Source organism: Callithrix jacchus, chromosome 22 (genome assembly GCF_049354715.1).
Source record: "Callithrix jacchus isolate 240 chromosome 22, calJac240_pri, whole genome shotgun sequence".
In the NCBI taxonomy this organism is placed as follows: domain Eukaryota; kingdom Metazoa; phylum Chordata; class Mammalia; order Primates; family Cebidae; genus Callithrix; species Callithrix jacchus.
Genome location: NC_133523.1, coordinates 46,687,608 through 46,704,526, shown reverse-complemented (window position 1 = coordinate 46,704,526; position 16,919 = coordinate 46,687,608). Strand labels below are relative to the sequence as shown.

Here is a 16,919-nt window from a genome sequence, read left to right as displayed (position 1 = left end):
GGGAAAGCAGTTCTAGGAGGGAGGTTTATAGGAATAAACACTTTCATCAAGAAAGGAGAAAGATCTCAAACATTACTTCTCAAGGAACTCGAACAAGAACAAATGAACCTCAGTTAATGAAAGGAAATAATAAAGATCAGAGTAAAAATAGAGACCAGAGAAACAATATGGGAAGATTAACAAAACTAAGAGTTGACTTTTTGAAAAGATAAACAAGATTGAAAAACCACAAGACTAACAAAGACAGGAGAAGGGAGGGCTGAAAAAAAAAAAGAACAAAAGGCAAAAAGAGGAAAGACTCAAAAATCAATGAAGTCAGAAATGAAAATGGAGACATTACAACTCATGCCACAGAAATACAAAGGATCACGAGAGACTATAATGAACAATTAGATGCCAAAAAAATTAGATAACCCAGAAGATTAATTCCTAGAAACACACAACCTCCCAAGACTGAATCATGAAGAAACAGAAAAATCCAATCACTAATGAGTAAAAAGACAGAATAAAGAATGCAAAATCTCTGATCAAAGAACGGCCCAGGACTTGACGACAGCTTCATTGCTGTATTCTACCAAATATTCACAAAATACCAAATAAGTTTTGAAACTCTTTCAAAAACTTATAGAGGAAGGAATACTTCCACGTTACTGCAGTATCACTCACAATACCCAAGTGTCAACCAGTAGAGGAATGGATAAAGAAAATGTGGTATGTATCACAATGAAATACTACTCAGCCTTAAAAAACAAGAAAATCCAGTCATTTGTGATAACATGGGTGAACCAAGAGGATATTACATTAAGTGAAATAAGCCAGGCATAGAAAGGCAAACTTACATTATCTCAACTATTTGTGGAGTGTCAAAAAGCTGAAGTAGGGCCTGGCGCGGTGGCTCCCGCCTATAATCCCAGCACTCTGGGAGGCCGAGGGAGGTGGATCACGAGGTCAAGAGATTGAGACCATTCTGGTCAAAAAAGGTGAAACACCGTCACTACTAAAAATACAAAAATTAGCTGGGCATGGTGGCACATGTCTGCAGTCCCAGCTACTCAGGAGGCTGAGGCAGGAGAATTGCTTGAACCCAGAAGGCAGAGGTTGCGGTGAGCCGAGATCGTGCCATTGCACTCCAGCCTGGGTAACAAGAGTGAAACTCTGTCTCACAAAAAAAAAAAAAAAAGCTGAAGTAATAGAAGCACAGAGTGGAATGCTGGTTACCAGAGGCTGGGACAGGAGTGGGAACAGGGACATGAATGGCTATAAAGGTTTAGTTCGACTGGAAGAATAAAATTCTCTATATCTATTTTACAACCTGGTGACTACAATGAATAACAATGTATGTTTGATAATTGCTGAGAGAGTATATGTTAAATGTTCTGATCACAAAAATAATAGCTAGTAAGGTGAAGGATATGTTATTTCATTTCATCACTCCACAAGGCATACATGAATCAAAACATAACCTTGTACATAAGCACATAATTTATCTTTCAAATAAAAATAAAAAATAAAGGATGTCATTTTAATAAATAAAACCAACGATCCAAATAAATAAATAAATAAAAAGAAGAAAAATACAGAACTATGTGTAGCCCATAAATCACAGTATTTACTGAACCTTTAAACGGAAAAAATTTGCCAACATCTGTCTTAGATCCAGAACTTCATTCAAAATCAAACCACATTGCTTCTCAGTGCACACATAGCAAGCGGAAAAACAAACCGCAAAGCCGTCAGCTTCAAAGAGAAAGTAGTAAACAGAACAGACTGCAATGTATTGATTACTTGGAAAACATTTACACCTTTGGTGACACAGAAGCTTGCTCAAACTCCTCTTGAAAGCCTCACAAAGCTGACAACCTTGTCACGTCGTCAAGCCATATACTTTCTTGCTGTGATATGAAAATCAGGCCTAGAGAAAAGATAAAGACAGGTGGTGTGGGGTTCCACTTAAAAACGAATCCTTTCCTCACCAAACCACACTCTAATATAAAGCACTAACGTTAAGCTCCAGGAGGTATTTTTCTTTTTTGAGACGGAATTTTGCTCTTGTTGCCCAGGCTGGAGTGCAATGGTGCGATCTCGGTTCACCGCAACCTCTGTCTCCTGGTTTCAAGTGATTCTCCTGCCTCAGCTTCCTGAGTAGCTGGGATTACAGGCATGCACCACCATACCTGGCTAATTTTGTATTTTTAGTAGAGACAGGGTTTCTCCATGTTGGTCAGGCTGGTCTTCAGCTCCTGACCTCAGGTGATCCGTCTACCTCGGCCTCCCAAAGTGCTGGGATTACAGCTGTGAGCTATCATGCCCAGCCTCCAGGAGGTATTTTTCTTTACCATCAGATTCTTAGAAGAGCAGAGCACACAGAAAGAGCTACCCAATTTGCCAAACGGGTACATGAATGACTTTCAGGAGAAGACTTGGGCAATGGGGAGTACATTGAGGGATATACCTGTATGAACCCTCTCGAACCTCCTTGGAAAGAATGACTGGGATAAGTTGTTACTGTGAGAATATTTTGGGGCAAGGAAAGTAAATAGTCCTGTCTTGTAAACACTAATCATTTAATGAATAAGATGTAACTGACTTGAATCTTGATTTTAAGATGGGTAAATGATTCTTCCTCTCAAGGGATGCTTTTTCAGAAGGATGTTGGTTTAGGGGGAAAAGGGGGATAAGAATGAAAAGCCAGGGTCTTTCCAGGTGGACAGCCTACATTAGGAAACACCTCATAAGGCACATCTGCCCTCAGGCCATTTCTATAACAATCAGAAATAAGAGGGCACTGGGATCAGAGTGTTTCAGAAACTCCTGGGGTCTACAGTGCATTAACTGGGGTTGTAGACTGCGTAGGTGTCTCTCTCTATATGGATGGTCACCCTGCATGGGCCCCATTGCCCCCAGGATCCTCGCACACTTGTCACAATTATGCGGACAGAGCAAGCAGATGAACCCCATGCAAGTGCGTCTTCTATTCACACGTGAGGCCCGGTTACCCCGCTGATGCCAATGCTCATGCACACAGACATATATTTCCATGTGAGTCGGAGCACTGACTGGCAAAAATGACTGAAACACCAAGCGAGGCCCTGTAAATACCAACAGTTGTCTTGAGGCTACATCCTTTTATGTCTTGACAGGAGTGTGAATTTTACTTCTGATCTTGTCCTTCAAGCCATGATGGCCCAGTAAACAAGTATTAATTCACCTTACCCTGTTGGTCTTTCCTTTGCATCAAACATTATTAGGAAAATACAAGTCATAAAACAAATTCCATTTGTCTACACATGGAGCCTGTGGATTCAGAATTCTTTGGTATAACTCAGTGTCAATAGGAGATGTGGCTTGGTTATTTGCCCCATCTAAATCTCAAGTTGAATTGTCCTCCCTAGTGCTGGAGGTGAGGCCTGGTGGGAAGTGTTTGGGTCATGGAGGCGGATCCCTCATGGCTTGGTGCTGTCTTGGCCATGATAAGTGAATTCTTGCAGAATCTGGTTGTTGAAAAGTACATGGCATTCCCCCAACCACCACTGCGCCCCAACCTGACCCCTCCTTTTGCCATGTGACATGCCTGCTCCCCCTTCACCTTCCAAGTAAAGTGGAGTAAAAGCTCGAGGCCTCCCTAGAAGCCAAGTGGATGTCAGATGACAATGCCATGCTTCCTTTTCAGCCTTCAGAACCATGAGCCAATAAACAAACACCTTTATAAATGACCCAGTCTCAGGTATTTCTTTATAACAATGCAGGAATGACCTAACACAGTGGGTGCTGTCAGAATGATGCTCCTTCCTAGCACCTCTCAGGGGACATCACCTGGAATTCTCGGCAGTCCCTGATCACAGGCTACCCTGAGCTGCTTCTATTCAGTTTCTTCTCTTTGTCGGGTTATAAACAATGTACAGGTAGCAGCGTGTCCTTTTAGTTATCTCATTCTTAGTGCTAATATCACAGAGATTGGTGTACTGCAGATACTTAAGTCTGATTTTGACTCAAAATCCTGGTTTTCAAAATTTATCCGAAGTACACAGCTATAGTCATACGCAAATATTTGTGCAAGAATATTCAGGGAATTTTTTTTCTCTGTGAATTTTCTTTAGAATGGAGATAAAGATTCATATGCAGCTGTAAGAAACAATAGTGAGAGAGACCCTGTTTACCTTATACCTAATTCACACCAGTGACAACTGAACTACAGTGTAACACAACTAGAACACTGTCATCAATGCAATCAATTGATATTATTCTACTTCTCCAGAGAATACTTTTTAAAAAATCAAAAAGAGGCCAGGCATGGTGGCTCACACCTGTAATCCCAGCACTTTGGGAGGCCAAGGCGGGCAGATCACGAGATCAAGAGATCAAGACCATCCTGGCCAACATGGTGAAACCCCGTCTCTACTAAAAATACAAAAATTAGCTAGGGGTGGTAGCGGCGTGCGCCTGTAGTCCCAGCTACTCGGGAGGCTGAGGCAGGAGCATTGCTTGAACTCGGGAGGTGGAGGTTGCAGTGAGCCAAGCTCACATCACTGCACTCGAGCCTGGTACCTGGCAACAGAGTGAGACTGTCTCAAAATAAAATAAAATAAAATTAAATTAAAAAGATAGGCTGGGCATGGTGGGTCATGCCTGTAATCCCAGCACTTTGGGAGGCCAAGGCAGGCAGATCACCTGAGGTCAGGAGTTCGAGACCAGCCTGGCCAACATGTTGAAACTCCATCTCTACTAAAAATACAAAAAAATCATCCAGGTGTGATGGCAGGTGCCTGTAGTCCCAGCTACTTGGGAGGTTAAGGCAGGAGAATCGCTCAAACCCAGGAGGCGGAGGCTGTAGTGGGCTGAGATTGTGCCACTGCACTCCAGGCCTGGGCAACAGAGCAAGATTGTCTCAAAAAAAAAAAAAAAAAAAAACTCACAGTGGAGGACAGATTAAATAAATAAAGAATGATCTGCTATATCATGACATAAAATACATTTACTAATGATACTGATCCATACAATTGAGAAGGCATTTATAATGAATTACCAAGTGAAGAAGGGAGGGTTAAAAAGGTACGTGTAATCTGCGCAGAGGTGCTTTGGTGAAATTAAGAACACAAACTCTGTGGTACAACTTTCAGGGTGTGAATCTAAACTCTGACAGTTACTAACCTCACAGTGGAATTCAGATTCCACTGGTGAAACCAGAATACAAATACTACAAGAAGCGGCTATCTCAATTATCAAGTAAGATAACCTACATGAAAGATAATGATACATAACAGTTGCTTCATGTGTTAGCTGTTATTATTAAAGATCAATTACATTACATGCCGATTAATCCATTTTCAGAAAAGAAACACAAGGCTGTTGTTTTTTTCTTATGCTAAAATGTCAGTCAGCTATCAATATCATGAATGCCAACTAAAAATAGCTTTCCAAGCCTGATGTTAAGCATGAATTTATTTTAATCAGCACAATTACCAAAAATGATTCTAAAACACATAAGAAAATGTTCTCTCTACCAGCAACCAGGGAAACAGAGGCATGATTCTGCATCAGAAATCAAGTTTAAAGACTCTAATATAAAAAGAGATACCAAACTGAGAATATTAGCAAGAGAATGAATCATGTATTCTATGTGATACGGGAGATTTATGTAATTATTTCAAATTATTGCCATCTTAGTCATTTCATATATTTGGATTTCATATCTTGGATTTGTTACCTACACATGTAATCATGGAAATGTTACTTGTATAGTCTATATTTGTAAGGCAACAGACATCACTGATTATCATTTTCTGTCAAAGAAACATTAAGATCACAGAAAATCTAATTCTGAAAGCCTCTCTTTCTTGATAATTTGCAGTCATTAGTTTGAAATGGCATATCTCGAATCCTGTAAGATGTAAACACGAGGTTTTTCAAAGCAAGAGAAAGATAACTGGCATGCCTCTCTCCACATGTACACAAATGTAATGTGACCCATGGCTGGGTTGGAATTCTTTTGCAAACTATGACTTAAAGAGTCTTTAACTCTTACTTGGTATATTCTCAGGAGTTTTTGGTAAAATAAATAAATAAATAAATAAAAATAAAGAGTCTTTAACTCATTTACATGATCAATTAGCAGGATTTAATGCTCCAGAAACAAACACACACACGTTTCGTCGGGAGTGGGAGACAGGACACGTAGACAGAAAATGTTAAGTGAGTATCTCTGGGTGGAACAATTGGGAGTAATTTTGAGTTTCTTCTTTATGAGCTCTTACGGGAACGAACTTTTCTTATAGCAGGCCTGCATGAAGTGCATTATAAGAAATATAAAAAACAGGGATCTGGGAAAAAAAATAAAAAACAAAAACAAACAAACAAATAAATAAATAAAAGAAATATAACTTAAGGAAGTCCTGAATGTAAAAAAAAAAAAATGATTACTTGGGCTGGGCACAGTGGCTTATGCCTGTAATCCCTGCACTTTGGGAGGCCAAGGTGGATAGATTGCCTGAGGTCAGGAGATTGAGACCAGCCTGACCAATATGGTGAAAACCCATCTCTACTAAAAATACCAAAATTAGCCGACCACGGTGGCATGCACCTGAAGTTCCAGCTACTCGGGAGGCTGAGGCAGGAAATCACTTGAACCTAGGAGGCGGAGGTTGCAATGAGCCAAGATGGTGCCACTGCACTGCAGTCTGGGCAACAGTGACACTTCAGCTCCAGAAAAATAAAAATAAATTTAAAAACGATTACTCAAGGTAAAAGATATCAGAGTTATGAAGGTGCTGGTACCCTGTAGTTATTAAGAAATGTTTGAATGGATAGGCTTGTGGAAAGCAAAATAGGTGTATCTCAAAAATGTCCATACCCTAATTCATGAATGCGGGCACATGTGGTGCTGCAGGGCAAGGGAAATTTCAGTGATAGATGGACTTAAGTTGCTACTCAGCTCCCCTTAAGACGGGGAGATTATCCTGAATTGTACCAGTGTGCCCACGGTAATCATAGAGTCATCAGAAGTAGATGAGGTGGGTCAGAAGAAGAGAAATAGGTAATGACAGGGGCAGATATGAAGAAAGGTGATGTGAGAATGATTTGTCTGTGTTGGCTTTGATGACACAGAGTTGGGGGGACCCAAGGAATGCCAGCCTCTAGAAGCCAGGAAAGGAAGGAAACAGAAAGGCTCCTAAAGTCTGCGAAAAGGAACACAGCCTTTATATCTCGGTTTTAGCCCTATGAGACCTACTTGACTTCTGATGGCTTAAGATAAATTTTGTTGTTTTAAACTACTAAATCTGACGGTTTGTTACAGCACAGAAAGAAACTGACACTAAGCCTAATATTGAAAAACCAGAGTGACTGAAGCAAATGTCACCTCCCTGATTGTGAAGATCCTTTCGCTATGTCTTGGCAATACTTATGAAATGAGGCAAAAGCAGTTCTAATAGGGAACTTTAAAGCAGTTAACATCTACCTTAAAAAAGAAAGCCTCAAACAACCTAACATCACTCCAAAATGAACTAACAAAAGAATAAACTAAGCCTGAAGTAGTGGAACAAAGTTAATAACTAAGGTAAAAGCAGAAATAAATGAAAGAGTGGGACAGCAACAGGAAAACATCAGTGCAACTGAGAGTTTGGTTTTTTTAAATATAAACAATTCACAAATGTTTAACTAGACTAACAATGAAAGAATGAGAGAATATTCAAACTAAAAAATCGGAAATAAGAGACATTACAATTCATACTACAGCAAAACAGAGGACCACAAGTAACTACTATGAAAATTTATATGCCAAAAAATTGAATAATGTAGAAGAATTGAACAAATTCCTAGTAATATACAATCTACCAAGATTGAATCATGATGAAATACAAAATCTGAACACACCCACAACAGGTAAGGAGGTTGAATAAGCAAATCTGTCCCATGAAAAACCAGGATCTGAGGCCCTCACTGCTGAATTCTACCAAACATTCAAAAACCTAATACAACGCTTCTCAAACTCTTCCAGAAAATTCAAGAGAAGGGGCTAGCTGCAACCTCATTTTATAAGACCAGCCTGACCAGACCCCAACAAGGACACTGCAAGACAAGAAAAATTAGCAGCCATACTTTTGCTGGACATAAAAGCAACCATCCTCCTCAGCAAAATACTAGCAAAATGAGCTCAGTAGCATATAAAAAGGATCATTCACCATGATCCAGTGGGATTTACCCCAGGAATGCGAGTCTAGTTCAACATATACAAATCTATAAATGTGATATAGCACATTAACAGAATGAATAGTAAGACCCACACGATCATCACAATAGATGCAGAAAAAGCATCTGACAAAATTCAAAAGTGTTTCCTAATATAAACTCTCAACAGATTCGGCACAGAGAAATGTACCTCAAGATAATAAAGGTGATTTAACTAACATCATAATCAATGGTGAAAAGTTGAAAGATCAGGAACGAGACGAGGATTCCCACTCTTACCACATCTAATCAATGTAGTACTAGAAGCCTTAGGCAGAGCAATTAGGCAAGAAAAGAAATAAAATCGGCTGAGTGCAGTGACTCATGCCTGTAATCCCAGCACTTTGGGAGGCTGACACGGGTGGATCACTTAAGGTCAGGAGTTTGAGACCAGCCTGGCCAACATGGCAAAATCCCATCTCTACTAAAAACACAAAAATCAGCTGGGTATAGCAGTGTGTGCCATAATCCCAGCTACTTCGGAGGCTGAGGCAGAAGAATTGCTTGAACCCAGGAGGCGGAGGTTGCAGTAAGCTGAGATTGTGCCCCACTGCACTCCAGCCTGGGTGACAGAGCGACACTCCATCTCAAAAAAAAAAAAAAGAGAAGAAATAAAAGCCAATCAAACAGGAAGGGAAGAAGTTCTTATACATATAGAAAACCCTAAAAACTCCATCAAAAAATAATTAGAAATAATAAAGGAATTCAGTAAAGTTATAGTAGCAACATCAACATTAAAAGATCAGTAATATCTCTATACACTAACAATTATTTGAAAAAGAAATCAAGGCTGGGCATGGTGGCTAACAGGCAAATGAACTGCATCCAGTTAAAAAACTTCTGCACAGTAGATCAATCAGAAGAGTGAAGAGAGAACCTATGTATTTGAAGGAAATACGTGCAAACCATACATCTGATAAGCAGTTAATATTCACAATATATAAGAAACACACAACTCAAGAGTGTGAAAAAAAAGTGATTAAAAATTAGGCCAAAGGCAGGGCACAGTGGCTCCCATTTGTAATACTAGCACTTTGGGAGGCCAAGGTGAGATCACTTGAGGTCAGGAGTTCAAGACCAACCTGGTCAACATGGTGAAACTCCATCTCTACTAAAAATACAAAAATTAGTCAGGCATGGTGGCATGCACTTGTAATCCCAGCTACTCAGGAGGCTGAGGCAGGAGAATCACTGGAACCCAGGGGGTGGAGGTTACAGTGAGCCAAGATTGTGCCATTGCTCTCCAGCCTGGGTAAACAAGAGCAAAACTCCGTCTCAAAATAATAATAATAATAATAATATGTATATGTAGTATATTTGAAAATTGCTAAGAGAGTATCATTTAAATGTTCTCATGACAAAAATAATTACTGAGGTGATGTATATGTTCATCAGCTTGATTTAATCATCTTATAATGTATACATATATCTAAACACACAATAAATCAATTTGTCATTTGCCAATTATTTAAAAATTTTTAAAAATTAACCATGTTCAGAAACGACAACTACCATAATAAAAAAAATAAACAAAAGACTAAAGATATCTGGTGTTTCCTTCCATCCAAAATCAAATCCCTTCCTTAGCAAGCCACACTGTAATATAAAGTGCCAGAATTAATCTCTTCTACACCATTAGACTTGTAGACAAGCAGAGTACACAGGACTTGAACCGTTTGACAAGCAGGTAGGTGACTACTTAGAGAAGAGGGTGGGTCAATGGAGACTACGCGTTGGAATGACCTGCAGGGCCCTGTCATATCCGGGGAGGAATTGGGATAAATGGCTATGAGGAAGGATATGTGCCACAGGAAAGTAAATGGTCCTAAGTTGTATAAACACAAATCACTAAATAAACAAAAAGGTAACTCACTGCAACTTGGCTTTAGGACGGATAACAGTTCTTCCTCCTCCGGGATGCTTTTCTTGACAGCCAGATGGCCTGCGGGGGGGCGGGGGGTGGGTTAGGAAGATCAGAATGAGGCACCAGGACCTTTCTGGATCACAAGTTATGTTAGAAAATAGGGCACACCCACCCTCAGGTCACAGTTAAAATCCATCAGAAATAAGAGGGCACAGGGATCTGAGTTTTTCAGAGAAATGCTGGGAGACTGGCCTTTCTAGGAACTGGGGTTCTGAAACATGGAGCTGCCCCTCTCACCACCTCCCACGTAGTACCTCTTTCTTCCCCAAAAGGAATTCTACTCCTGAGGTTACTTCCTCTTGTTTCTGCATGGAGAGCTCTTCTGGCTCCAAAATTGCCATCTCGTGGCTACTTGTGAACTCTTCCTCCTGGTCATTTTCACAACAGCGTCGAGGCTCTCACGTCACTTTGGGACCACTGCTCTCTAGCAAGCACCACATGGTCGGAAGGCGAAGGCACAGCAAGCAGCGGAGACACTAGAAATACAGATGACACAGTCGCACACACCGGTGCTCACTCGTCCAAGCACACAGGCCCGATCCCGACCTGTCACAGCCGCACCCTCGCTGGCCCTTTCACACCCACAAACTGCCTGTCCCCGTCAACCCGACAGAAGTGCAGAAGCACATTTCAGAGACACGGAGACCCGTCCTGGCCGTGCCACCCTCGCAGAGCCCACCGGCATTGACCTCACACGGAGTGGAGGTGCAGAGAGACCCAGTCTGGCTGCGACACCCCTACAGGTGCCCTTACAGCCCGGCCCTATGGCCCTCATAGACGTCCACACACCTTGTGTCACAGTTTATGGGTACAGAGCCCCGCCGTGTTAACCCCGCATGCATCACAGCGATGGGAACCGGGGCTGGTTCTCATTACCCCAGAGACGCTCACATTCACTTAACTCAGTCACTGGGCCACGGCGGGGCGGGGGGACCCGCCAGGCAACACACACACAAACTCTCACAAGCGCGCGCGCGCACACACACACACACACACACTCTCGCACTTCCCTGCCCGCCCCTTCTGAAGCCTCAGGCAGAAGCTCCTTCATTTTAGGGTCTCCTCATCCCAAGTGGCTCCCTCACCGCCATTCCCCGCGGAACCCCGCCCTGGCTTTCTCCTGAAAGGCAAATATCTCCCGGCTCGGGGCCTAACCACACCCAGGACAGGAGGAGATGAAACAGGGCCTCAGGCGCAGTCGTGACAAGGTCTGGGGGCAACCATTTTTAAAAATTCCGCGAGGATGAAGCACGCCCCTCAGCCGGCGATCTGGCTTGCTCTTCATTGGACTGTGCCCTAAAGGCCTCTGGGAAATGAAGTCCGTAACCCGGGAATCCACAGAGTTGGAAGCGGCAGTCAGGGTTTCCCAGCATGCAACTCAACACGGTCTTAATGACGCCATGCCTTGAGGCTTCTGGGAAATGTAGTCCATAACCCGGGAATCGACGTAGCTGGAAGGGGGCCCATCAGTGTTTCGCAGTATGTAAGTGGACACGGCCCTAATGGAGCCGTGCCCCAGAGACCGCTGGGAAATGCTCACTGCGCGGGAATCCTCAGCGTTAGAAGCGCGGCTCTCAGAAAGCGCTTAGTCGGTGTCTCTTCCCACTGTTAGAGCAGCTGCGCCTCATAGACTTCAGGGGAAGCGTATTTCAGATTGGGAGAATCCTCAAATGCTGGAAGCCGTTGGCTTTCTCCCGTCCTGAAACCTCTGCTCCTAAAGAGCAACCACAAAAAAGTCCTGGGAAAAGTGATTAAGGCCTGGGAGCCTACAGTTCTAATTGCTCCCAACTTGCATTTGGGATCCGTCTGTAGGGGAGGCATGACCCCGCGGCCTTCTGGGAAATGTAGTCTGCAACGCCCAGAAATCACACCTGTAATCCCAGCACTTTGGGAGACAGAGGTCAGGAGTTCGAGACCCTCCTGGCCAACATGGTGAACCCCCCCGCGCCGCTACTAAAAATGCAAAAATTAGCCAGGCGTGGTGGCAGGCGCCTGTAATCCCAGCTACTTGGAAGGCTGAGGGAGGAGAATCGCTTGAACCTGGGAGGCAGAGGTTGCAGTCAGCCGAAATTGCGCCGCTGCACTCCAGCCTGGGCAACAAGAGCAAAACTCCTTCTCAATAATAATAATAATAATAACAATACGCCCAGAAAGCTTAGAAGTTCTGATTTGGGAAAAGTTCAAAAATTTCCCAGCTGCTGTGCCTCCTCCAGACGGTTCTTGGAAATACAGCCCCAAGCTGGAAATGCCTCTAGAAAGTGTTAGGTAGGATGTTCACACGTGAGATTTTGGGGGGCATTTCAGTACTGCCCATCCCCCACCCCCACAGTAGATTGGGGGGGTCCAGACGTGTGTACGGATCTTGAGTAGGTTCTATGGGAGTGACCCGGTCCTGACATGCTCTGTGCCAAGGCTCTCTCTGTGCGGGCAGGACTATGTGTTTTGTTCTCTGATGCTGTCCCTCTCTTGAGAGCACTGCCTGACTCTTCGAATATCTCTGTGAGTGTCATCTCGACACTGCCCCTGTGATCGTGACCTGGCCTTTGGTCGATTCTGTTGGTGATGTAGGTTCTACCTGTGAGATTGTTTCCTGGGTGTTAAGTTTTCAAGGAAAGGCAAGGGTTAAAGACACGCGCGCGCACATACACACACACACACACACACACACACACAATGGCTGGACAGCAACACAGGCATATTGCAGATACTTCAGAAGTGAGGGGCCAGCTTGATACCAGAGTCTGCTCTGGCTTACAGGTTGGGGTAGGTATGGGCAGAAGGGGCCTGAGCAGTGTGGCTCGCTGCTGGGCAGGATATTGACAAGATGTTTTTATGATCAGGCGGTTTGGCCCTTTTTCCGCTGGGATGTCATCTGGGTGTTCCTTGAACCTTTGTCCAGCAAGATATTATAGGGATTTTTTTTTTTTAAGTTGGGCTTTGCCTGGTAGGGTATGATGAGAATGTTTCTTTTATTGGGTCGTTTTCTGCCTTGTGGTCAGCTAGTGGGGCAGGATGTTTCTCACGGCCCCAGCCCCCATGGAATGTTTCACTCTGACCAAGTCTGCAGAATAGCAGGGGGCTTACAAAAGGGTGCGATTTAGACTAGCACTGGGGTGTGAGATGCTTTGCCCGAAAACATATATGCAGTTGTTGGAATAGAACTCACCAGTGGCTGTGACTGATTTGAGATTGAGTGGGCTTATCAGGGACCCTCCTGGAGTTGAGGCAATGGAGGGTGCCTGTGAGGTTTTTGGTCTTGATTATGCCATGGATGAGATTGGATTTTTTTTTTTTTTTTTTTTTTGAGACGGAGTTTCACTGTTGTTACCCAGGCTGGAGTGCAATGGCGCGATCTCGGCTCACCGCAACCTCTGCCTCCTGGGTTCAGGCAACTCTCCTGCCTCAGCCTCCTGAGATTGTGTGTTTTTATGAACATGTGGCTAAGACTACGGTATAAAGCACCTTGACATATGTAACTCCACCTTAGAAAAAGACTGTCTTGCATCCACAGGATACTTTCCAACAGGGACAAGATGTTTTGCTTAATAAACAAACAATAAAGACTGCATCCAGCCAGACTAGGACATAAACAAGCACATTCTTCCTCTATCAGTCCCTCCCAGAGGACTCTTCCCATAAAAACAGCAGGGCTTCAGCAGCTTGAAATGACCATCTTCACTGAGAACTGTCCTGCTGTCGTTGGCGATAAGAACTTGGCATCTGCTGCTAAGGCCTCTGCCCACATCAAAGACTTCTCTTTGCGAGACCGAGACCGGATGGGCCTGCCCAGCCCTGACCAGGACATTCTTTTTTTTCTTTGGTGCTGTCCCTAGATTGAGTTATTAACCCTTTCTCCTGTGTCTTTTCTCTTGATGTTAAACATTACTTTGTTTATTGTGAAATGTTTAATCTGTCACATTTATATCTATCGAGTACACTCCTATGTGTGGTCTGCCATATTGACTGACTTGTGAAGTGGCTTGAGCCCGGGTGCCTGCGGCTCTCACTGTGCAGTGAGGGGAGTACGGAAGAGAATTGCCGTGTACGAGTCAGTGTTCTCCAGAGGGACAGAACTGATAGGATGTATGTACATGTTACATACGTACAAGGGAGTTTGGTAGGGAGAGTCGCTTCCACCATCACGAGGCGGAGTCCCATGATAGGCCATCTGCAAGCTGAGGAAGAAAGAAGCCGCGAGTGGCTAAGCCCAAGTCCAGAACCTCAGAAGCAGGGAAGCCAGGCATGCGGCCTTGAGCCTGTGGCCGAAGGCCCGAGAGCTCCCAGCAAACCAGCCGTGTAGGTCTAAGAGTCCAAAGGCCAAAGAACCCGGAATCTCATGTCCAAGGGCAGGAGGAGCCGAAGGAAGCATCCAGCACGGGAGAAAGACCAAAGCCAGAACGCTCAGCAAGCAAACGTATCCCACCTTCTTCTGCCTACTGTGTTCTAGCCGAGCTGGCAGCCCATTGGATAATGGCCACCAACACTGAGTGGGGGCTTCCTCTCTCCAACCACTGACTCAAGTATCAGTCTCCTCTGGCAACACCCTCGCAGCCGCCCCAGAAACAATCTTTTGCCAGCCACCTGGGCTTCCCGCAATCCAGTGAGGTCGATACCTAATGTTAGCCATCACGTGCCTCTTGGGGAACCCCACGCAGCTCATGCTGTGGTTGAAACAGCATCAATAAAAGCCTGCCGTCGTGGAAAGATGCAAAGTACGTGGACCGGGTTATCTCTGACTGTAAGCCACTCTTGGGAACGGCGCGGTCGGCAGATCTGAAACTGCACGGGGAGAGTGATGAAGACATAGAGAGTCTCCTGGCCTGGGCAAATCTGTTGGTCCCACAAGAAAGACTCTTTGATGTGGGTAGAAAGTTTGGCAGCAGATGTCAAGTGCTTATCACGAATGACAGCGGGATGGTCGTCAGTGAGGACGGTCATTTAGAGCTGCTGAAGCCCTGATGGTTTTATGGCCAGAGTCCTCTGAGGAGGACTGATAGTGGAAGAATGTGCTTGTTTATGTCCTTATCTGGTGGGATGCAGTCTTTATTAGTTACTTACCAAGAGAAACATCTTGTCTCTGTTGCCAAAGTGCCCTATGAAATGTAAGATGGAGTCTTTTTCTTTTTCTTCTTCTTTTTTTTTTTTTTTTGAGACAGAGTTTCGCTCTTGTTACCCAGGCTGGAGTGCAATGGCGCGATCTCGGCTCACCGCAACCTCCGCCTCCTGGGTTCAAGCAATTCTCCTGCCTCAGCCTCCTGAGTAGCTGGGATTACAGGCATGCGCCACCATGCCCAGCTAATTTTTGTATTTTTAGTAGAGACGGGGTTTCACCATGTTGACCAGGATGGTCTCGATCTCTTGACCTCATGATCCACCCGCCTCGGCCTCCCAAAGTGCTGGGATTACAGGCGTGAGCCACTGCACCCGGCCTGTTTTTTTAATTTTTAAATAACAAAGAAGAATAAAAAATGATGACAGTTTAAATCAATCCAAAGTCAGCGATCAAGAAGCAGCCGCTGCTCTGTCCCTTTTACAAGCTGGGAAGAGTTCGCTTCCGTTTTCTCGTGCTGCTTCGGGGCCTGGGTAACTATGTTTAAAAACCTCTGGACTACAGATGTAACTTTCCACCTGGACTGAGGTTTAGAGCGGAGAGTCAGGAAGTCAGGGACCCTCCTGGATGTTGGGTGAGGCATCATTATCTTTTAAATCTCTGAACAAGAAAGTCGACTCAGAAAACACAAGTACTCAAAAAAAAAAAAAAAAAGAAAGAAAAGAAAAGAGAAAACACAAGTACTCTGTTTAAGAGTCTCCCGTTTATCCTTCAGAAACTATTTGCATTTTTTAAAACCATAGGCAATAAATACTATTTTTGGGGGGGGATGGAGTCTCCCTCTGTCACCCAAGCTGGGGTGCAATGGTGCAATCTCAGCTCACTGCAACCTCTGCCTCCTGGGTTCAAGCCTCCCAGGTAGCTGGGATTACAGGCACCTGCCACCATGCCTAGCTAATTTTTGTATTTTTAGTAGAGACAGGGTTTCACCATGTTAGCCAGGCTGGTCTCGAACTCCTGACCTCAGTGATCCACCCGCCTCAGACTCCTAAAGTGCTGGGTGTGAGCCACCACGCCCGGCCATAAATACAGATTTTTATGAGCAGTCTAAAATGCAACACAAGCCTGGCACATCTTAGTAAGGACCTGGTTTCCGTGTGGCAATTTGTTCCCTTTGAATATGTAAATACTTTCTGTTTAATCTAAAAGATTTTTTTTTTTTACTCTAGAATGTGGTAGTTAGCAAATGATGAGCAGTAGGTGGATGTGGGAGTTAAGGATTTCTTTTCTACCTTAGTTCCAAGAAATATATCAAATGTCCACAAGGAGGATTGTTTCTAATGAGTGTTTTGTCCTTTTTTCTGTGAGATGCCCTTTCTGGTGCCACTAGAAGTGTTTTTTGTTTGTTTTTTGTTTTTGAGGTGGTCTCACTCTGTCACTCAGGCTGCAGGCTGAAATGCAGTGGCACGATCTCAGCTCACTACAACCTCCACCTTCTGGGTTCAACTGATTCTCCTGCCTCAGCCTCCCAAGTAACTGGAATTATAGGCACCTGCCACCACATTTAGCTAATTTTCGTATTTTTAGTTAGAGACGGGGTTACACCACGTCACCCAGACTGGTCTTGAACTCCTGACCTCAGGTGATCTGCACACCTTGGCCTCCCAAAGTGCTGGGATTACAGGCGTGAGCCACCGCACCTGGCCTAAGTGGCTGCTTTTT

At 44.0% G+C, this 16,919-nt stretch overlaps 1 protein-coding gene across 4 annotated transcripts in view; it reads right to left on the bottom strand.

Annotated features, from left to right (window-relative positions):
- The window catches only part of ZNF331 (zinc finger protein 331), a 62,029-nt gene extending 50,574 nt beyond the window's left edge, over positions 1-11,455 (bottom strand). For all 4 annotated transcript variants that reach the window (XM_017967938.4, XM_078360839.1, XM_078360837.1 and 1 more), the window contains exons 1-2: positions 10,402-11,455; positions 10,097-10,165 (exon numbers count right to left, since the gene is read on the bottom strand). The gene's annotated coding sequence lies outside the window, so the exon portion shown is untranslated. The remainder of the gene's footprint in view (positions 1-10,096; positions 10,166-10,401) is intronic.
- Between the last annotated feature and the right edge of the window lie 5,464 nt (positions 11,456-16,919).